The 23,444-nt window shown below is 38.0% G+C and overlaps 1 long non-coding RNA gene across 2 annotated transcripts; it reads left to right on the plus strand.

Annotated features, from left to right (window-relative positions):
• The first annotated feature begins 4,293 nt into the window (after window positions 1–4,293).
• Window positions 4,294–21,253, plus strand: LOC127842917 (uncharacterized). 2 transcript variants are annotated; one of them, XR_008031974.1, is made up of 7 exons: window positions 4,294–4,528; window positions 4,996–5,073; window positions 5,730–5,802; window positions 6,573–6,631; window positions 8,276–8,442; window positions 13,482–13,554; window positions 20,781–21,253. It is a non-coding gene; the product is annotated as an uncharacterized LOC127842917 (long non-coding RNA). The 2 variants fall into 2 exon arrangements; XR_008031975.1 differs by lacking the exon at window positions 6,573–6,631.
• Window positions 21,254–23,444: the final 2,191 nt, after the last annotated feature.

Below are 23,444 nucleotides of genomic sequence, written 5' to 3' on the forward strand. Positions count from 1 at the left end.
ACCATTTTTTGTTTATTTTCCATGAATTGTAAACAATTACGAGAGTATAACTGAACTTGAATTTAATAAATAATGAATTTGAGACAAAACATCGGGACAACTGGCTTGATCTTCATGTGCACCATAATGTTAACAGAAAATTGTCATCACATCTCAACAAATGTCAAGAGGATATGGCAATCATGCACACTCTTCCATCCAAGCACTTAAAATAATTTATCAAGACTCCTGCAAAAACATCAAAGACAAAAGCATGTCAAATGGTAACTGGTATTGCTTTTTTTCTAACACATAGCACACATGTTGGATCAATTGCCAACTAGAATTGTTGTAAAAGAAATACAAATAAGCAACAGGTCCAATTCATGTTATAAAATTAAATTACTATTACAAAAGTTCTATGATTTCTTTGTCTAATTGTTACACCATTTTTGTAGACCTAAGTTTTAGACCATAATTTATGTGGTGATATCTCTGAGAAACATGTTTTAGTTGATGCACAACCTGGACAAGAATCATGTTTTACATCACATTTCGGATTTCAAAATAATGATTGTGTTATGATCAGTGACAGAATGCGTTGAATCTAAAATATAAACTGTTTTATGATATGTCAAGCCTTGAAATTTCCTTATTTTAAGTTTTGATGTCATTGTGATTCACATGCTCCTTACACTGCAACGGGGAAACAAATAGATGAGGAAAGACTGGGCATAGTACTGCTGGATTCAACTTGTAGTAGATGAGGAAAGACTGGGCAAAGTACTGCTGGATTCAACTTGTAGTAGATGAGGAAAGACTGGGCATAGTACTGCTGGGTTCAACTTGTAGTAGATGAGGAAAGACTGGGCATAGTACTGCTGGATTCAACTTGTCATAGATGAGGAAAGACTGGGCACAGTACTGCTGGATTCGACTTGTAGTAGATGAGGAAAGACTGGGCATAGTACTGCTGGATTCGACTTGTAGTAGATGAGGAAAGACTGGGCATAGTACTGCTGGATTCAACTTGTAGTAGATGAGGAAAGACTGGGCATAGTACTGCTGGATTCAACTTGTAGTAGATGAGGAAAGACTGGGCATAGTACTGCTGGATTCAACTTGTAGTAGATGAGGAAAGACTGGGCATAGTACTGCTGGATTCAACTTGTAGTAGATGAGGAAAGACTGGGCACAGTACTGCTGGGTTCAACTTGTAGTAGATGAGGAAAGACTGGGCATAGTACTGCTGGATTCAACTCTACAAGTTGCTGGTACTAGGTTGTGAGTTAATGTTTGAAATAGAGACTCTTGTACATGTATATATGTAGAGTTAAGGATATGGATTTCAAGAAGTGGCGAGTTATTTATTTTTGTATACCAGGTTTCTTTATCAATGCTTAATATTCTATGTTTGATTGGCAGGAATTCTATAGGTGCAATTAATTGACTTTCCCATAATATAATGATTCCCTAGGCAGTTAATACAGTTTACTGAGGTATCGTCACAGTGCAGTTTCGTCAAACTGAATTTACTGTTGAAAACGGTCAGAGTTTGTCACAATGGTAATACACTGTAACTCCAATATAAAGCGCTCCGTTATAACGCTGAATCCAATATAACGCGGAGGGTGCTTGGATCCCATTTTTTCTCCAACCTTCCATTTGATTTCTGATTCAAATCCGTATTATGCAACTTCATGTTTTTTCAGACTATTCAAAGATGACGGCAATCACAGTCATGTGGATTGCTTTATTCTACCGTTCGTTGAACCGATTATAATCGCCTCGAGGTTAAACAACATTGACAGCTTGGTGTTAATCTGTTGTGTAATGTCAATAAAGGTGTGAAAAACTCGCGTGTCAGTGTTTATTACATGTATTCCTCATCAGAGCAGTATAATGCGATAATTTCCATAAGTTAAGTGCAAGCGGGATAGTTATACAATTCAAGTAATTCAAAATGATTGAAACATTCTTACTTTGATATGGTTGCAGTTTAACTATATTAAATGAGCGGCTGTGAAATATACTGCCTACTGTATAAAACAACTTTTTCTGTCATTTCATTAACATTCTAGTATTATGTCATTTAATCTTTCAGTTCGTGTATAAGAAATTAAATAATGCAGACGATTTATTTACATGCGAACGCAGTGTACCGGCAATTGTAAACAGAGTTTCACTTTCATTTTCGCGCGGTATCAGAAAGTCCCCGGGAAACACGTTTTTTGCATGTGTATGACGCAATAAAACAATTTTTTGTACATGAGTCGTATTGCATTCAATCTAAATTTAAAGTCGCTCGTCCAATAAAAGCTCTGCCCCATAATGCACTGTACTCTTAACACTTCTGAAAATGGCATATATGCGTACGGTTGTGTTTACGAATTTCTTAAACATATATCGTCATTAATGTTAAAGATTATTATTTTTTAAGTGATGTTGCAATTTTATTGGATTATCGGATAAATGTGCACATAAGAAAAGCGGTATGTATACTGTTATCGATACGATTCGGTTTATATGGATGTATTTGCGTCAACACAGCATGGCAATATACATGACCTATATTATAGGCTATTCTATACCTGTTTTTTTATAGCGCCCTGCAGTAAATGAGCTCAAAACCTATAACGCGGATCCGTTATAACGCTGTTTCGCGGCTTGGACCCCATTGACCGCGCTATATTGGAGTTACAGTGTATATAGGTGTGAATAATATCGGGAAACTAAATTAGCACCTTTGATTGACACCTTTCTTCAATTCTTTGTGTGCCGCTAATTGATTGTTTGCAACGCACTAATTAATAAATATGTTTGCACTATCCAGTCATCAATCATTGAAATATCTTATGCGGAGAAAATGTTTATTTTGTTTTATTAAATGTAGAATTTCACTAATTACATATTGCATTTTTGTATTTGTACTACAGAAATAAAATACAACTTATTAATGACAAACAAAAAATGTTTAACAATAGTCAAGTATAACTCCTTCATAAAATCAGTGTGACGAAACTGCATTGTGACGAAACCTCCCTCACCCTTTAATACATTTTTTATTTGATATTCCCAATTATATCCGTTATAAGTAATTTGTTGATCCGCATCATCTTTAAGCATATTATACGTTTTAATAAGATACTGTTTTATCGAGTTCTAATATTTTGGTCTGTTTTCAATATGGCCACTCAATTCTCGTGCATGTAAAAAATTAAATGTAAATAGGAATAAATGATAGAAATCTTATTAAAATAACACAGAAATGTACAAAACAAGTTATAACAATCATTTGTTTATATTCTGGATCATTTTGTCTGCAGATCTTGGTGGGTAGCAGATACCAAGTTCAGTGGGGAAACGCCAGACAGGTTGCAGAAGCAGTCGTTCTGGCGAGGGTTTCGCAAGACAATATGAAAGACAGGGAGATTGAAGAGGTGCAGATCAATCGGAATTACTCCATGGCCGCTCTAGCTGCGTCGACTCAACCAACGGCAAGAAGAGGCAGGGTTTAGAAAAACGGAGAAGGGAATGAGTTGGAATGTATCGTTGCTGTAGGCCAGGGACAGGTGGCAGCGCCGATCAGTCCAGTGGGAGTGCCCGCTCCTGTTGTGCTAACTGCTGGTACTGTGACTGTGCTCGCTCTGACCACAATGTTTGACACAGTGTCCTTGGAAGTCCCCGCTGGGGTCGTGCAGTCTGCCTGCCCCGATTGCACCCTCTGCTGGGTGTATGTCGGTACCCGCTCCTACTAAGCAGTCTGGCCCGTTGTCAGTGGAAGTTCCCATCGCGATTGCGCTGTTTGCTGTTCACATGACTGCGCCCGCTTCAGTTGCGACTCCGCTTTGACCGGTGTTCCTGTGTCAGTGGAAGTGCCAGCATTGACATCCCCAGTGGCACACAGTGGTAGATCCGTCCACGCTAGGACTACCGGAGAAAGAGGTCCGAAGAATCCAGGGGAGAGCCACAACCTGGGCCACTTTGCATGCCTGCTTGTGAGCCAAGTGTTCCCCAAGCTCTTAGGGCCCGGAAATCTCCACTATATGTTCAACTGACACAGTGGTGGCCCAGCGCCCTCACACTACTTTGGCGGAAGGGGTCCGCAGCCCTAAGAAGGGGGAATTTTCGCGGCGTTTCCCTTTTTGGGGGATTTTTTTACTTACTCTCTCATTATTACATTTGTACATTTTTGCATTATATTCATTGCATTTTTCATAATTTAGTATGTTTGAAAAGATTAAATTGAAATAGAATTGAGATATAATAATCATGAGATACATCTTTCTATTAAAAAAAAAAAAAAAAAAAAAAAAAAAAAAAAATTTATATTTTTGTTAGGGGGAATTTTTCCCCCAAAAAGGGGAAAAAAGTATACTTTTCAGGTGGTATACTTTTCGGCAGCAGATTTGATAGATTGAGGGCCCTGCTGTCTGATGTATTCACATTAGAAGAATTGGCTATGTGTAGGGGATTGGGAATAGGTAGAGCTAGACCAGGGGATGAAGAAAAGCCAGTGTTGGATCAGGAGAAAATTAAAATACGAAAGGTAACAAATATTAAACGCAGCTTCTGTATGGCATGTCAAACGTTGCAAAATTTAATGTTTACAGGCTAATGTAGTATATTTGAATATATATGTTCTATATTTTCATTTTTGTGTGCTATAGTTGCATTATGTATGTTGTAAAAAGTCAAATATATATATGCTAAAATCCAATACATGTATTGCATTACAAATATATATTATATAGTTTCATATTTATTTTCGATATTTTCATAATGTTCTAAAAGTTCATATATGTATGCAATATTTTGATATATATTCAGTATAATTCTGATATTTGTGTTGAATAATTTTGAAAATATTTGTGTGTTATAAACTTTCATATTTGTGTGCAATAATTCCATGTTTGTTGTAAAATTTTCATATATATTTCAATTTTTGACAATTCACTTCATGTCATCAACCACTTGGTTTCAAAGACCAGTAAATGTTCATAATTTTAATTCCAGAACATGTGAATTCCTGTTGCAAGAAAAATATTGGGCAAAACTTTCCAGTTTCTGAATGACGCAGCTACCATTTGAAACGTCAGTACATTTAAAGATGTTCTTCTCGTGACTGCCCAGAAATAAATTACTACCATCCATGGTAGTTTTATAATAGGAAATTAACTCTTTCAAAAAGGATGGAAGTTTAATATTTATTATTATGTTTTCATTGTTTTCATAACTAACTGGTATATGACTTTAATTTCGCAATAAAAATATACTTACAATTTTAATATTTTCCATCTCCTTCTATGAATAACATGTACAAAGGCATATGTATAAAATATGTATAAAATCTCAGTATTTGTCTGCTCTTTTCACTTTAATAATCACCAACTGAAGGTGCAAACACTTCACCCTCATAATTATCATCTGCTTATTTCAAGACATTTTAGAGTAACAGGATAGTTTGATAGTGTTATCAGTGTCTGGAAAGTGTATTCATTGCTGAGGCAAATGGTACAACATAAACCAATTGATTGTTACCTGGGTCTGGAAAGTGTATTCATTGTAGGTTACAATATACTAAATAAATTTTTCATGAAGGGCTGTTCTCTCTAAAAAAGTAAAAGTGCATCGATGAAAGATATATTGTTATGGATTAAACATTTGTTGTTGTGTTCTTTCGCAGAATAACTTTTCTTCTTATTAGGCAAGGCATTGGTATGCACTAATAAATCAATGTGGTGTTTCAGATTTGAGACTACAGGAGGAAACAACACGGTTTGGCGGACACCTCTTTTCTGGAGAGTAGCCGGTAAAAAAAAGGTGAGAAAACAGTCCATTTTGATTAGCGAAAAGTTCTTGACATACCTTTTTTATTTTTTAAATCAATCCAGCTAAGAATGCTTTTTCAGAAAAGGTATGGTTATGAGGGTCTCTATGCGCAAAATGTTGCCTTTATTTTGGCTTAAAGTTGTCGCTTTTACATTGAATTATATAAGGAAACTTTTTGGTATGTTGTGACCTAAACTCACTTTGGCTTAAACAAGTGTGTCGTCTGTAAAATAAAAAATGGAAGACAAACATGTTTTTTTTAGGTAAAATTGCAGGACAGACTAGTTGAACAATGCTTAAAAAGCCCAGATTCAGACTGTTTAGTCTGGACTGGGTGTTCCACCAATGGTAACCAGCTCCATTATGGCAGAATATGGGTGAAAATGCCCTCTGATGAAAAAGGGCGGTCATACTTGGCTCACAGAGTAGCCGTTATGTGTCGCCTAAGGGTTGCACTGGGCCGAAATGACTTGGTCAGTCACCTGTGTGGCCACAGCCTGTGTGTCAATGCGTGTCATTTGACTATTGAGCCTCTGTCGACAAATATTGGTCGAAGGACAAGCTACCAATTCAAAAAATGCAATGGATATGGTCCGGCTCCTGACTGTTTATTCGGTAAAAACATATAACAAGCATTACAACAAGCATTATTATATACATAATTATTCAATGAGCCTCTTAGCACTAAGCACATGAATACATATGTATATATTTTTTCACTGTTTACAGGTTTTTATTATGTTTATTGCACAATCTTTCAGGCGCTGTGAGGACGGCATCCGTACGATCTGTCGTGGAACAGTCCGCAGTCAGTGAGCATGTAAGATTTCAAAACAGAACTGTCTAGGCATCTTCTTTATGCATATTTATGATGCTGAAGGTGTGGCAGGCTGCTGTAATCTGGTTTAGGATCACTTATTCCTCTGCAATAGTGCATCTCCTCATGCAGTCTGTATTTTCTATCCCTTGTGCTTGCACGTAAAGCACGTGCTTTGGTGACTTTCGACTGCCGCTTTCGGTTTCGAATGCTGCGGTCCTCATAGGCTATCTGCCCGATGACCTTGGATCCCGGTGTTAAGGTTGCTTTAAGCTGACCTGTCTTTTCTAGTACTGAGTCCGCATAACCCTGGTTCAATTTGTGTACCTGCCCATGGATACGACCCACACAGTTACGGGAGAAAGTGACATTTTTGGGGACCACTGCTTGATAGGACCTATTCACTGCTTCACATTTCTGTGTTGTGGTCAGAAGTTTAGTAGCTTCCAGAGCCAAGGGACCTAGCACCATTTCAATACACTTTTTCAGTACTTCTTGGTCACTAGCCACCATTTTCACCTTGACGTTTGCTGGCATAAAGTTTTTTGCTTGCCTTTTATTTCCCGAACAAACGTAACTGTTCTTGGCGCACTGGTTTCCGCAGTAACCCCGGAAGCATAATACAATAGTGGATATCACCTCTGACATTACCCTCTTCAAAGTCTCTATTTTGCCCTGATGTGTCTTGTGAGCCGCTTTCAGCTCGGCCATACACCTGGATTTCACTGACAGCGCAAACCGATTTCTAACACTTGACCTTGTATGGCCCGCAGCATGTCCTTAGAGATTGGCGCTTTGTTGATCTCTCTCTTCATGGAGTTGCCTAAATGCCTGAGGTCCTTTAAATGGCCTACTCTGTGGCTCTGAGAGCTGCTAACTCCTTGAAAAGCTCTGCTGTCCCCATCACATGTGAAGTTGGCTATTTTAATATCCTGGGATATCTGGGTACTTAACGCCCTGCTCCATTTCCCTTCATCCCCTATTTGTTCATGTTCCAAAACATTTTCCGAGCAATGCCCCCTATGATTGGGGCACTCAACTTGTTTTCCCTTATTTCTGAGCACTGAGGCAGCTCTGCTTAGTTTATTTGCTACATGTACTCCCAAGATTTGTTTGTTTTTTGTGTTATTGTCACACATGGTGGTGACGGCTATGGTTCCGGCTTGAAACGGTGTCGCGTCAGAGTTGAAAATTGCGTTGTTGTAACACGTGTCCCCTTCAACGTTGACCATAGAGGCGTCTTTTGTCCAATTTGTGCATTTTCATCAACTAAGTTTTTCCTTACAGCTGCCATGCTATTGTCATTCATGCACTTCAGGGCAGCGCACACTTTGTTCCCTTGTTTCTGCATCGCACGAGGAGTAGGTGCAATTATGTTGCTAGCGTTCATTATTCTGCGCGAACTTGTGTTTCCAATGGAAGTACTGGCCACACCTATCTGAAAGCCAATATTGATCTGTGCTGATCTCCTTCCCTTACCCTTGGTAGTGACTTCATTGAACAGCTTGTAGTGTTTGCCAACATATAGGCATCTGGTACATTTCAGCCTCTCTTTCCATCCAAAGCCCCACTTTATGGATGCAGCGCCGTCAATGACCAAGTCTCCCCGACATTTGCTATTGCGCAACCTATGTTTTCTATTTTCAGTGGACATCATAGTTTGCAGTAGAGCAGGAACATAGATGTTGTTTGTTCGCAAGTCGGGATGGACTTTCCATGAAGCTGGAAGTCTGAACCGGTCTACATAGCTGGCCCTATTCACTCGTGGACGCAACGGCTTAACTGGTGTTTCAGAACCGTCTACGTCACGAAAAGTAAGAATATTGTCACTTGTATGAATCCGAGCGTTAAAGGCAGATCTCTCTAGCCTCTCATACCTAGTGCTGGCACTTGTGTCCTTTCCATATTTGTTCTTTATCCATCTAATTCCACTAGTTTCCCCCCTTTTGAACCCAATGTCCAGCAATTTTTGCTTTTTCTTACTAACAAACACCATTCTGACCACATATGCCCCTTTAAGGTATTTAAAAGTCCCAGTTTTTGCACAAAAAGTACACAATTGGTATTTCCAAGCAATTTCAAGGTGAATAGGCATTGTAAATTGACTACTTTATGCAGTTTTGAGGCTGAATGACCATTTTATACCTGCATCTTTAATGGGTGTTGTTTTCATTAAAGGGGCTGCTACAAACATTGTTTCTTTACTAATTAGGCAATTAAGAGCATCAAAGGACCAATTACTGGAAGATTGTTAATGTTTACACTTCAAAGTTACTTTGATCTATCTAATGGCATTGACTGTTGCATGTTTATGGGTAAAATAACATTTTTTTACCAAAATATGCTTAAAATTTGACAATTTTTGGTCAAAAACAAGATGTGTTTGTGAAACACAATGTCCCCCTATATGATGTTTGATCTTGTAGGATGACCTTGACCTTGTGAAGGATGACCTTGACCTTGACATTTCACCACTCAAAATGTGCAGCTCCATGAGATACACATGCATGCCAAATATCAAGTTGCTATCTTCAATATTGCAAAAGTATTAATAAAATAAGCGATTTGGGCCACATATATTTGACCTCTGACCTTGAAGGATGACCTTGACCTTGACCTTTCACCACTCAAAATGTGCAGCTCCATGAGATGCACATGCATGCCAAATATCAAGATGCTATCTTCAATATTGCAAAAGTATTTATAAAATAAGCGATTTGGGCCACATATATTTGACCTCTGACCTTGAAGGATGACCTTGACCTTTCACCACTCAAAATGTGCAGCTCCATGAGATACACATGCATGCCAAATATCAAGTTGCTATCTTCAATATTGCAAAAGTATTCATAAAATGAGCGATTTTGGCCACATATATTTGACCTCTGACCTTGAAGGATGACCTAGACCTTGACCTTTCACCACTCAAAATGAGATACACATGCATGCCAAATATGAAGTTGCTATCTTCAAGATAGCAAAAGTTATTGCAAAATGTTAAAGTTGGCGCAAACAGACAGACCAACAGACAGACCAACAGACCAACAGACAAGGCAAAAACAATATGTCCCCCACTACTATATTGGGGGACATAAAAAAAGTAACAGAAAACACACCAGTAAAATATATTGGAGCCAAAACACTGACACAGATAACCTGTCCTCAGCCCACATAGCACCCCCATGCATGTTTCTGATGTTTCAGTTGTTACATTTATCTAAAAAGTTAAAGAAAACAGCCCAAAAGGGCTATCGGGTAGCTCAGCCAGAAGAAGGCTTATCAGGCAAGCTTTGGTTGGAAAAGGGGTGTGTTAGGAAAAAGGATGTATGATTGCCATGAAAAGATATCATGGCCAAAATTGGTATGGTGATGGGGTAATCATAGTTATATACTTCTATGCAAGGAATTATGATTATATGCATTATATCTTGCTCTTATAGGTTACAATATACAGTCCACTCTCGTTATCTCGAAGTCTGCGGGAACAAGTAAAAATATCGAGATAACGAGAGTTCGAGATATCCGATTCGGCGTTTTCAAAGAAAAAAATGAGACGAAAATTTACCTTGTTTTTAGCATCTAAATACCTGCTAAGTGGTCTAACTAAAGCCGTCACCGTGTGGCATAATACTCTCTACCTGATATATACGCGTTTTTACGAGGTAAGATTACTTTTGCTATTTAATTGCTTAAAATGACGTTTTAAGTATTACAAAATTGCATGAACACATGCAGTTATAATTTTTCTAAACTGTCGAGTAAACATCCGGTAATGTTGCTATTTAAAGTAATGATGCAATTGACGTCCAATCAAGACGAGGGTTTTCCATCTGAACATGCGTAAATCACGTTCCGGAATACTGAACTGTACATGTACATTTTGTAGTTTGAAATATTCTTTCAAGTTAGCCATGATAATGAGTTTTGGAGAACAACATTCTGTAAATTTGCAACGGTTTATCTACGCAAAAATATAACTCAATGCATTTTGGAATGTTGTTTGTAAAAACAAATAGTCTTTCGGTTTCGGCAGACTGTGTATTAATTGCAGTTAATATTGATGTTAAAAAGTGACAGTTAAAGTGACAGGCCTTACTCAAGTGTTAATCGCTAACGACATTATACACGTGTGATCAGTGATGCAATTAACGGATCAATTTCCTACCGCACAGTATGGGGAGCAGCCGGGCGAAGCGGGAAGGTGAAGTATCAAAGACAATTTTTCTCACCTTTTGCCGACTCTGAGGCAGTTATTCGCACTTCGAGATAAACCACAGTAAATACATGTAAAATCGGGACTGGGGACACAATTTTATATCGACATATCGCATTATTCGACATAACGAAAATCGAGATAAGCGATGTTTATTTATATAGACAAAGAAGGGGAAAAAATGGGACATTGAGCTTACTTCGACATATCGAGAATATCGAGATATCCGATGTCGAGATAACGAGAGTGGACTGTACTAAATAAATTTTTCATGAAGGGTTGTAATCTCTAAACAAGAGGGCCATGATGGCCCTGAATCGCTCACCTGACTCATTAAGATCAGATGAAAACTATGACCTCTATTGTCTACACAATGTTTTTCTATGATTTGACCTAGTGACCTAGTTCCTGACTCTAGATGACCCAAATACAATCCCAATCCAGATTTCATCAAGATAAACATTCTGACCACAGTTCATAAATATTGGATGAAAACTGTGACCTCTATTGTCAACACAAGGTTTTTCTATTTATTTGACCTAGATTTTTACCCCAGATGACCCAAATACAATCCCACCCAGATTTCATCAAGAATTCTGACCAAATTTCATAAAGGTTGGATGAAAACTGTGATCTCTAATGTCTACACAAGGTTTTTCTATTATTTGACCTAGTGACCTAGTTTTTGACCCCAGATGACCCAAATGAAATCCCAACCCAGATTTCATCAAGATAAACATTCTGACCAAATTTCATAAAGATTGGATGAAAACTGTGACCTCTATTGTCTACAGAAGGTTGTTCTATTATTTGACCTAGTGACCTTGTTTTTGACCCCAGATGACCCAAATACAATCCCAAACCGGATTTCATCAAGATAAACATTTTGACCAAATTTCATCAAGATTGGATGCAAACTGTGACCTCTACTGTCTACACAAACAAATTGTTGACGGACGGACGCACGGACACACGCAGGCACGCACAACGGACGCCGGACATCACACGATCACATAAGCTCACCGTGTCACTTCATGACAGGTGACCTAAAAATATGTGTCGGAGATAAACATGAACAGTTGTGGTTAAAATCCCATAGAAACAAGGGCTGTTTGTAAAACATGCATGCCCCCCTATATGGGCTATAAGTTGTAGTAGCAGCCATTGTGTGAATACGTTTTTTGTCACTGTGAATGGTGGTGGTGGTGGTGTAGTAGTAGTAGTAGTAGTAGTAGTAGTAGTAGTAGTAGTAGTAGTAGTAGTAGTAGTAGTAGTAGTATAGTAGTGTAGTAGTAGTAGTAGTAGTAGTAGTAGTAGTAGTAGTAGTAGTAGTAGTAGAAGTAGTAGTAGTAGTAGTAGTAGAAGTAGTAGTAGAAGTAGTAGTAGTAGTAGTAGTAGTAGTAGTAGTAGTAGTGGTAGTAGTAGTAGTAGTAGTAGTAGTAGTGGTAAAAGTAGTAGTAGTAGTGGCAGTAGTAGTAGAAGTAGTAATAGTAGACGTGGTGGTGGTGGTGGTGGTGGTGGTGGTGGTGGTAGTAGTACTAGTAGTAGTAGTACTAGTAGTAGTAGTAGTAGTAGTAGTAGTAGTAGTAGTAGTAGTAGTGGTAGTAGTAGTAGAAGTAGTAGTAGTAGTAGTAGTAGTAGAAGTAGTAGTAGTAGTAGTAGTAGTAGCAGTAGCAGTAGCAGTAGCAGTAGCAGTAGCAGCATTACAAGACCAATACTTAAGAATGATCAAATGGGAAAAGGTAACATAGCACCAGCAGTAAATATGGGGCTCATTTACAGGTCAGATTTGGAATCTCTGCTGTAAAATGAGATTTTGAATGAATTAAAGGGAGGCAAATCTGTAATAAAAAGAACATGCATAAACCGTAGTTGTTTCCCTTGTTTGAACCATGCTAAATCCTTACAAGTTTGGAAAGAATTGGATGAAAAATTTGGACTTTATTGCATAAACACCATTTTCTCAATTCAAGGGGAGGTAATTCTGTACTTCATGGACCAATAATGCTCATTTTTTGTAGGGTTCGTGTCCTCATTGATATAAAGACACTGTGCAAATTTGGAAAGGATCGGACAAAAAATGTGGAAGATTTTTGAAAGTTTTCACAAAATAGGCAAAAACGAATAAACATGCAAAGTTCAACGAGCTCCTGCGGCCATGTTTTTTGACGAATCAAATTTCTTTGAACAACTTTTTCAGGGGAGCCCTCAAAGGTCATCCCTGTGAAATTTTTTGAAAATCTGATGAGCGGTTTCTGACAAGAAGATTTTTTAAGGTTTTTACCATATATGGTCATGGCGGCCATCTTGGTTATGTGATCAATTTTTTTTTAACAATTCTTTTGTCCCATGACCTAGGGATGCTCCACATGAAATTTAATTGAAATTGGCTCAATGGTTTAGTAGAAGAAGATGTTTACAAATTGTTTACAGACGGACGGACGGACGGACGCCGGACGCTGAGTGATCACAATAGCTCACCTCGAGCTATCGCTCAGGTGAGCTAAAAAGTAAAAGTGCATCGATGAAAGATATGTTGTTATGGATTAAACATTTGTTGTTGTGTTCTTTCGCAGAATAACTTTTCTTCTTATTAGGTAAGGCATTGGTATGCACTAATAAATCAATGTGGTGTTTCAGATTTGAGACTACAGGAGGAAACAACACGGTTTGGCGGACACCTCTTTTCTGGAGAGTAGCCGGTAAAAAAAAGGTGAGAAAACAGTCCATTTTGATTAGCGAAAAGTTCTTTTTTGGTTTGAACATGACATACCTTTTTTATTTTTTAAATCAATTCAGCTAAGAATGCTTTTTCAGAAAAGGTATGGTTATGAGGGTCTCTATGCGCAAAATGTTGCCTTTATTTTGGCTTAAAGTTGTCGCTTTTACATTGAATTATATAAGGAAACTATTTGGTATATTGTGACCTGTAGTGCTAAAATGTACCCACTAAACACATTGATATAAAAAAAAACTATGGACACATTCATTTCATGTCTACAACAAGAGATGTGTTTGTCAGAAACACAATTCCCCCTATTGCGCTGCTTTGAAATAAAAATTATTTTTTTTACCTTTGACCTTGAAGGATGACCTTGACCTTGAACTTCCACCACTCAAAATGTGCAGCTTCATGAGAACGCCGCTTTGAAATGAAAATTATTTTTTTGACCTTTGACCTTGAAGGTTGACCTTGAACTTCCACCACTTAAAATGTACAGCTTCATGAGAACACCGCTTTGAATTTTTGTTTTTTACCTTTGACCTTGAAGGATGACCTTGACCTTGAACTTCCACCACTCAAAATGTGCAGCTTCATGAGATACACATGCATGCCAAATATTAAGTTGCTATCTTCAATATTGCAAAAGTTATAGCCAACGTTAAAGTGTGTTTTTTTTCGGACAGACGGACGGACTGACATACTGACGGACAGTTCAACTGCTATATGCCACCCTACCAGAAGAATAAAACGGTACCATGTGTCATGGTTCCTTTTTGCTCTGATATTTAATTTTCCCATGCACCTTTGGTGCAACAAGGTACCATGTGTCACATGGTACCTTTTTGCACAAACAAATGTTGAAATTTTCACTTCGTACCTTTTTACATAGTCCTATATTTTTGGAACCTTACAAGCTACAGCTTAGATATTTTTACAGAATGTAGATTATACAAAGTCATAATGAAATATACTAAAATGTCATTTTTGACCAAAATGTCATATGGTACCTTTTTGCACCAATGTGGCGATATCATATACATGTCCCTATTTAATCGTTACCCTTCATTTATTTCAGTTAATTAACAATGGCAGCTTACGTCGAGGATATAGAGAATAGAGATCTGCCTGATCGTTTTGTAATAAATCAGGCAAGGCTTAGAATAAAATAATGGGGAGGCTTGCAGAGCTGTTATTTTATTCGTGCCGAGCCTGATATATTACAAAACGATCAGGCAGTAACCTGTTTTTCTGTTTATCATACCACTGACACCACTCACCCCGTTTTTCACGAAATAATGAAAAATAATCGCTATGCCCTGGAGCCGCTGCATTCGTTTATCGCATATGAATCTTTCTATAAATAGCATTGTTCCTCAACACGAAAAGTAGCGCCATTTAATGTAATTTAATAACGCTGTTTCAACAAAACTTTTTAAGCATCAATACTATATTACACAAATTGAAAGCATATATTATACATTTTAAAGGCAAAACTTTTAACCGTTGTAACATGTCAAGGTCAGTGCAGTCGCTCACGTCTTCGCAGTGTGTCAACACGTGTAAAGAATTGAATGATGTTTTTATTAGTATTTGGAATATATACTGCGCATTTGGTTTACTGTGGTGGTTGTGCGTAAATATTGAGGTTCTGCACGTTTAGTACAGCTCCAAAAACATGCCATTTATTGGATTTTGGCCAGGAAACTGTGCTTGTGAAACTGCCGGGTGGGTGGGGAGAGAAATGTTCATTTCGGAAGTGTTGAGAGAAGTGCATGAAACAGATGGAGTTGCAGTAGAACATGATGCCAAAAGGTTTCAACATCTTTTTTGTGTTTGTTCGGAAATTTCTGAAATGATGAACAAGCTCGGTTGGACAACACTTGAATCCAGACATCAAACGGCCAAAGTTGTCATGATGTACAGGATCGTTAACAACTTCAGTGGACATCAACGCCAGAAGTGTACTTATACCAGCAGGAGAGCACACCAGAGGCCATGCAAACCGCTACATATTTGAGTGCACAATATGAGCTCATTACTTCAACAGTAAAGACACACTTGTACACCACGAGAAAGCCAAACACAACAAGAGTCACCTCTGTGTTAAATGTGGAAAATCGTTCATGTACAAGTCAAACTTAAAATCACATACTCAACTTGTCCATCAAGAGGAGGAGGATGCTAAGCAATGGATGACATGCCCGTTTAAAGACTGCAAACAAGTGTTTCAACAAAAGCAGAAATATAATGATTGTATGAACACACATACGGGGATAAAGCCTTACACATGCGCAGAATGTGAAAGGGAATTCAGCAACAGATATACCAAGACAAGACAAAAACAAGAGGCCCATGAGGGCCTGAATCGCTCTACTGCTATAAACAGAGTCACTGTGACCTTGACCTTTGACTTAGTGACCTGAAAATCAATAGGGGTCATCAGCCAGTCATGATCAATGAACCTATGAAGTTTCATGATCCTAGGCCTAAGCATTCTTGAGTTAACATCTGGAAACCATTTTACTATTTCGAGTCACTGTGACCTTGACCTTTGACCCAGTGACCTGAAAATCAATAGGGTTCGAGTCCTCATTAATATAAAGACACTGAACAAGTTTGAAAAGAATCGGATGAAAAGTGTAGACTTTATCGAATAAACAAGAAAAAGTAACCATTTTACTATTTCGAGTCACTGTTACCTTGACCTTTGACCTAGTGACCTGAAAATCAATAGGGGTCATCAGCCAGTCATGACCAATGTACCTATGAAGTTTCATGATCCTAGGCCTAAGCATTCTTGAGTTAACATCTGGAAACCATTTTACTATTTCAAGTCACTGTGACCTTGACCTTTGACCCAGTGACCTGAAAATCAATAGGGTTCGAGTCCTCATTAATATAAAGACATTGAACAAGTTTGAAAAGAATCAGATGAAAACTGTGGACTTTATCGGATAAACAAGAAAAAGTAACCATTTTGCTATTTCGAGTCACTGTGACCTTGACCGTTGACCTAGTGACCTGAAAATGAAAAGGGATCATTTGCCAGTCATGATCAATGTACCTATGAAGTTTCATGATCCTAGGCCTAAGCATTCTTGAGTTATCATCCGGAAACCATTTTACTATTTCGAGTCACTGTGACCTTGACCTTTGACCCACTGACCTGAAACTCAATAGGGTTCGAGTCCTCATTAATATAAAGACACTGAACAAGTTTGAAAAGAATCGGATGAAAACTGTGGACTTTATTGGATAAAAAAGAAAAGTCTAATGCACACATAGACAGACAGAAACCATGCCATCCCATAAGCTCTTCTGCCTTTGGAAGTAGAGCTAAAAATGCTGCCTTGGTATTACAGAGCATGTATGCGACGTTTGTAATAATAATAATAATAATAATAAGGACTTTGCAGACCAATCATCCGATAAGAGGCACAAAGACATTCAACAGTCCGGAAAACGATTTGCATGTCTTTGTGGGAAGAACTTCGCGTACAGCAGCTCACTACTAAGACATAAGAAAGAAAGGAAACACTGAATGCGTTGTGAAGAATATTCAGTGCATTATGATTAAAAGTGTTAACTTTTAACAATGCGATCAAAGGTTTATAATTAATTAATTATTGTGTTTGTTGAATTTAACATCATTATGCATTCACACCTTGATTAATGGCTGTATATGTACATGTAGCACATGTAATTACTTTTAATCTATTTAAATAAAAGGCATCAAACAGTTTTTGGGGGGCAATTATTAAAGATCATAATACTATTTCAAACAAGAGATGTGTTTGTCGGAAACACAATGCCCCCTAATGCACCGCTTTGATTTTTTTTACTTTTGACCTTGAAGGATGACCTTGACCTTTCACCACTCAAAATGTGCAGCTCCATAAGATACACATGTATGCCAAATATCAAGTTGCTACATTCAATATTGCAAAAGTTATGAAGTTTTGGTTAAAGTTTTGGGACACACACACACGGACACATACAATGACAGATAGGCCAAAAACAATATACCCCGATCTTTCGATCCGGAGGCATACAAAGTAAAACAATGTTCAAAACATCAAAGGATCGTTTTCTTGGATATTGTCCATTTTGATATATACAAAAATGTATTGGGGAGAAAAATGACTGCAACACACAGTACATTTTTTAATGTTGTAACATGGAAGTTATCAAGAATAATCGTGAAACTGTATTTTGAAGGATATTATGTATAGACCAGTTGATGCATGACGTCACGCGCACATGTCTGCATGTTGTATCCAGTTACAAGAGGGCCATGATGGCCCTGTATCGCTCCACTGTTTTTTATGCAAAAAAAGCGTGCAATGCGCATGGGTTGAAATGTACTCAAGCATGTGACTTTCTCTTTCTATCCCTCGTCCCACTGGGCGCTTAAAGTTGGCAGGGTGAGCATTTTTATATATGAATTTGGCCCCAGGGGCATAATTTGAACAAACTTGGTATAGAACTTTAAGATTTTAATACATACCAAATTTGGTAGCCCTAGGCCCAATGGTTATGGACAGGATGATTTTTAAAGTTTGCATAAAAGAGGCTTTATATAAGCCAGTTTTGTGACCCCCGGGGCAGGGTCAAATTTGAGCCCAGGGGAATAATTTGAACAAATTTGGTAGAGGACTATAATATGTCACTACATGCCAAATTTAGTAGCACTAGGCTCTATAATTATGAACAAAAGATTTTTAAAGTTTGCACAAACTAGGCCTTATTTAAGCATATGTTCATTTTTGTGACCGCCGGGGCAGGGTCAAATTTGACCCCAGGGACATAATTTGAAAAAACTTGGTAGAGAACTTTAAGATTTTTATACATACCAAATTTGTTAGAAATAGGCCCAATGGTTATGGACAAGAATTTTTTTTAAGTTTGCACAAAATAGGCCCAATATAAGCATATGTTCAGTTTTGTGACCCCTGGGGAACAGTCAAATTTGATCCCAGGGGCTTAATTTGAACAAACTTGGGAGAGGACTATTAGATGTCACTACATACCAAATTTGGTAGCCCTATGCCATACGGTTATGGACAGGAAGATTTTTAAAGTTTGCACAAAATAGGCCTTATTTAAGTGTGTGTTCATTTTTGTGACCCCCAGGGCAGGGTCAAATTTGACCCCAGGGGCATAATTTGAACAAACTAAGTAAAGAACTATTAGATGTCACTACATACCGAATTTGGTAGCCCTAGGCCCTACGGTTATGGACAGGAAGATTTTTAAAGTTTGCACAAAATAGGCTTTATATAAGCATATGTTCATTTTCGTGACCCCCGGGGCAGGGTCAAATTTGACCCCAGGGACATAATTTGAACAAATTTGGTAGAGGACTATTAGATGTCACTACATACCAAATTTGGCAGCCCTATGCCATACGGTTATGGACAAGAATTTTTTTAAAGTTTGCACAAAATAGGCCTTATTTAAGAATATGTTCATTTTTGTGACCCCCAGGGCAGGGTCAAATTTGACCCAAGGGGCATAATTTGAACAAACAAAGTAGAGAACTATTAGATGTCACTACATACCAAATTTGACAGCCCTAGGCCCTATGGTTATGGACAAGAGAATTTTTAAAGTTTGCACAAAATAGGCTTTGTATAAGCATATATTCATTTTTGTGACCCCCGGGGAAGGGTCAAATTTGATCCCAGGGGCATAATTTGAACAAATTTTGTAGAGGACTAATAGATGTCACTACATACCAAATGTGGTAGCACTAGGCCCTATGGTTATGGACAAGAAGTTTTTAAAGTTTGAACAAAATAGGCTTTATATAAGCATATGTTCAATTTATTAACCCCCGGGGCGGGGTCAAATTTGACCCCAGGGGCATAATTTGAACAAAATTGAAAAAGGTTGACCCCAGGAACATTTGAGAAGTTTTGTCAGAATTGGACTTGTAGTTTAGGAGAAGATGTTTAAAGAAAAAGTTAACGCATGGACGCACGCACGCATGGATGCACGCACGACGGACACAGGACCATGACATAAGCCCCGCTTGCCTCTGGCCAGTGGAGCTAAAAATTGGTATGCAAAAAGAAGACGCAAACACAGGAGATAAATAAAGCGTGGACGATGTTATATTTAGATTTTATTTTTAAACATGCTGTAAAAATTCTAGATTCATGCTTTGTACATGTGCAATGTTAAATTCCCCTACTTCAAACCTAATCTGTGCTTGTTCTTGATGTGGCCTGGGTTATCAAAATAATAGGGCTCTGGGATGCAAACTAATCATGAACTCTGGCATTTTATAGCAAAGGCATGCCCAGTTGATAAACAACAGATCAGTGAATCGTTTATTTTACACCCAATGTTCCCAGAAATTTCAAATCAACTCAGTGCCATCGTTAATTGCGAGCAGTTTGGACGCTCTGGAAAAGGTGCCCAAGGGGCAGATATTTGGATAATATATTTATAGGAACTGGGGTAAATATTTATTTAATAAGTTTTATTACATTTTTAGTAAATTTTTGCACTGAAACCCTGCTAGCTTCTGAGATTAAAAACCAAGTAACATTTATTAAATATAAATTCAGGGGCGTAGCTGCTATATGGCACAGCAGGCCCGGGCCTACAATTTTTTTTTAAACATGAAAAAAATAAAAATGAATCAACTTCGAAAAACGTATTAAAATGTTGACCCTGAGAGGGGTGAGGTGTTAGAAATCTGCATTTCATATTGACATAATTCTCAGACAATGGATTGTGGTCATGTTCAAGGGACATATCTTCCGATTATCAACTCTACTTCTTTCTATGTGTATATATTCTAACTCGCTTCTAAAAAACAGTAAAGTATCAAAGAAAACAGGCCAAAGTCTTAAATTTTCTTATCTTATTATTTGTCTAGATATGCTTGAAAGCCCACCAAAGGCGTTATAGGGTTTTAAAAATTTCAGGGGGAGTACCCCCAGACCCCCTTTTTTATGTATCATATCCGGGCTTACAGCTCCAAAAATGCTAGCTACGCCCCTGAAATTGAATTAATGTTTATGTTAATGTTTAGATGGTATTTGGATTTTTTTCTGTTAATACTGTAGTTATGCGTGTGTACTTGAAATTGTCTATGTGTTAATAGATTTAGTGATTAAATGCTGGCTGTCTTAATGTAATAATGAATATAATGTGTACAAAACCACACAATGTCACGGTGAGGGATTATTTTCAATAAATAGATCCCAGTTTCCGGGTGGATGCAGAAAACAGGCATCACCCAACGGGAGATTTCCGGGTGAGTGAGGCAGAGGCCACCACCAACGACAGTTGGGCAGACAGCTGCCAATTCTGAGAGAAGGCGGTATCAGCAACAAGGGCCAACCGGGACGCACCACAACGAGGATTGTTCTGGCAAGTGTTGGACATCGCCAGAGGACCGAGGGTCGGGCGAGGGTAATCTGTGCCGCAGTAAGCAAGATACGTTGGACGCCGCCAGAGGACCCAAGGTCAGGCGAGAGCAATCCGTGTCGCGATGGGGTGGACACATAGGGCGCCACCAAAGGGTCGAGGACCTAGTGGGAGAGTGGTATTATCTGTTGACAGCTGTGACATTTTTAGTCAGCCAGTGACTTTATGATTGTTATTTTTATTTAAAAAAATATTGGTACAATATTATCTGATAGCGATAAGGATAAACTAACATGCATGCTGTTCCTACTAACATTAGTGTTTTAGAATAAAATGTAGCAAATATTAAGACATCTATTAAATGAAGTACAGTCCAACCCCTACTTCTGGTCACCCCTCATCGCCGGTCGCCCCGTGTAGGCGGCCAGTCTGTGCCGTGACCGTCGATAAACAGTATATAATGCACCCATCATAAGTGGTAACCCCGTTTCTCCGGCCAGCGGCCAGCAATTTTGCATCCCAAATGTTAAATTTCCCCCATATGAGTGGTCTCGCGCGAGTAAGACAGTCATGTACATTGGCAAAATTACACCGACGCAACGGCGGTAAAATCGATACTTACTTCAAGTCAGGGTTAAGGCTCTGTAGTACTGAAGCCTGATGTGTGATAAACATTTTGACAGCCAGTTTGCAAATTGCAATTAATTAGCGGCGGATTATCGGGTTATCGGGTTAAAAGCAATATGCGACCGTTTTATCTTTTTGTTTCCGCATGTGCGAATATCACCTATTATTACTGGAAAAGAGATTATTAATTTATAATTTATTACATGTATTTGTAGTTGTTGAATCATACTATTTCAATCACACATTATGACAATTATCGGCCAATTAAAAGTTAAAAAGAACAACGAAACTTTTAGCCGAAATCAACTGATCTACATGTTCTCTGTGCTACAAAGTTTTTATCCAAAAATCAATACACGCACGCTTTTCACGTGACATTGTACATTGGTGCATAATTTTCGCGCGCTTTTGTCGGGACAAAGGAAATACATGCGGGCTTTTTTGATGCTAGAATTTGTAAACGTCTCGTTAACATAAAACAATCAGGAGTGTGTTTCGGATTACAAATTATTACGGTATTCTCATTTGGGAATTAAACAATGCATTTATATTTGTTTTATATTTACAATGATTTAAATATATTAATTTTGATAAAACCCTTTACGCGGTGAAAAAATGTTTTTATAATTTATGCATGAAAAGCAAGATTGCCAGGAGGATTACACCCGGTTGCTATTATCAGTCTCTTAAGTAACTGGCCACGATTTTATTGGGGAGAAGATCACTGTCGGGACCAATTTGTGCGGTAGGTATTACAAAGCCATAAAACTGCAATAAACCAATTAAATTACCGTTTGATAGTTACACGCGAGTTATTCACTCAAAACTGATTCACAACTGTTCCCATCTTAATTGCATTGGGGCCATACAACGCGCATTGTGTAAACAATGAATCATGAGAATGATTCTTTTTCATTGACTTGATTCTGATAATGATGATATTGATGATGATATTGAAAAATGAATATTATTTATTATTTTTTCGAATGAAAATTTTGTTTTATAGCTGATTTTAGAAAGGAAGAAATAAAAAAATATAAAATTGCTAGCTTCAATATTGCAGAAGTGACATTACATGAGCAATTTTGACCCATATATTTGACCTTGAAGGATGACCTTGACCTTTCACCACTCAAAATGTGCAGCTCCATGAGATACACATGCATGCCAAATATCAAGTTGCTATCTTCAATATTGCAAAAGTATTCATAAAATAAGCGATTTGGGCCACATATATTTGACCTTTGACCTTTCAGGATGACCTTGACCTTGACCTTTCACCACTCAAATTGTGCAGCTCCATGAGATACACATGCATGCCAAATATCAAGTTGCTATCTTCAATATTTCAAAAGTATTCATAAAATAAGCGATTTGGGCCACATATATTTGACCTCTGACCTTGATGGATGACTTTGACCTTGACCTTTCACCACTCAAAATGTGCAGCTCCATGAGATACACATGCATGCCAAATATCAAGTTTCTATCTTCAATATTGCAAAAGTATTCATAAAATGAGTGATTTTGGCCACATATATTTGACCTCTGACCTTGAAGGATGACCTTGACCTTGACCTTTCACCACTCAAAATGTGCAGCTCAATGAGATACACATGCATGCAAACCAACCAACCAACAGACCAACTAACAGACCAACCAACAGACAGGGCAAAAACAATAAGTCTGTACATTGTTTAGTTTATGTACACATATTTACCAATTTGTTTATACAACAAGGGCTGTTTGTAAAACATGCATGCCCCCCATATGGGCTCTCCGTTGTAGTGACAGCCATTGTGTGAATTTGTTTTTTGTCACTGTGACCTTGACCTTTGACCTAGTGACCTGATAATCAATAGTGGTCA

This window comes from Dreissena polymorpha, chromosome 8 (genome assembly GCF_020536995.1).
Source record: "Dreissena polymorpha isolate Duluth1 chromosome 8, UMN_Dpol_1.0, whole genome shotgun sequence".
NCBI classification, from domain to species: Eukaryota; Metazoa; Mollusca; class Bivalvia; order Myida; family Dreissenidae; genus Dreissena; species Dreissena polymorpha.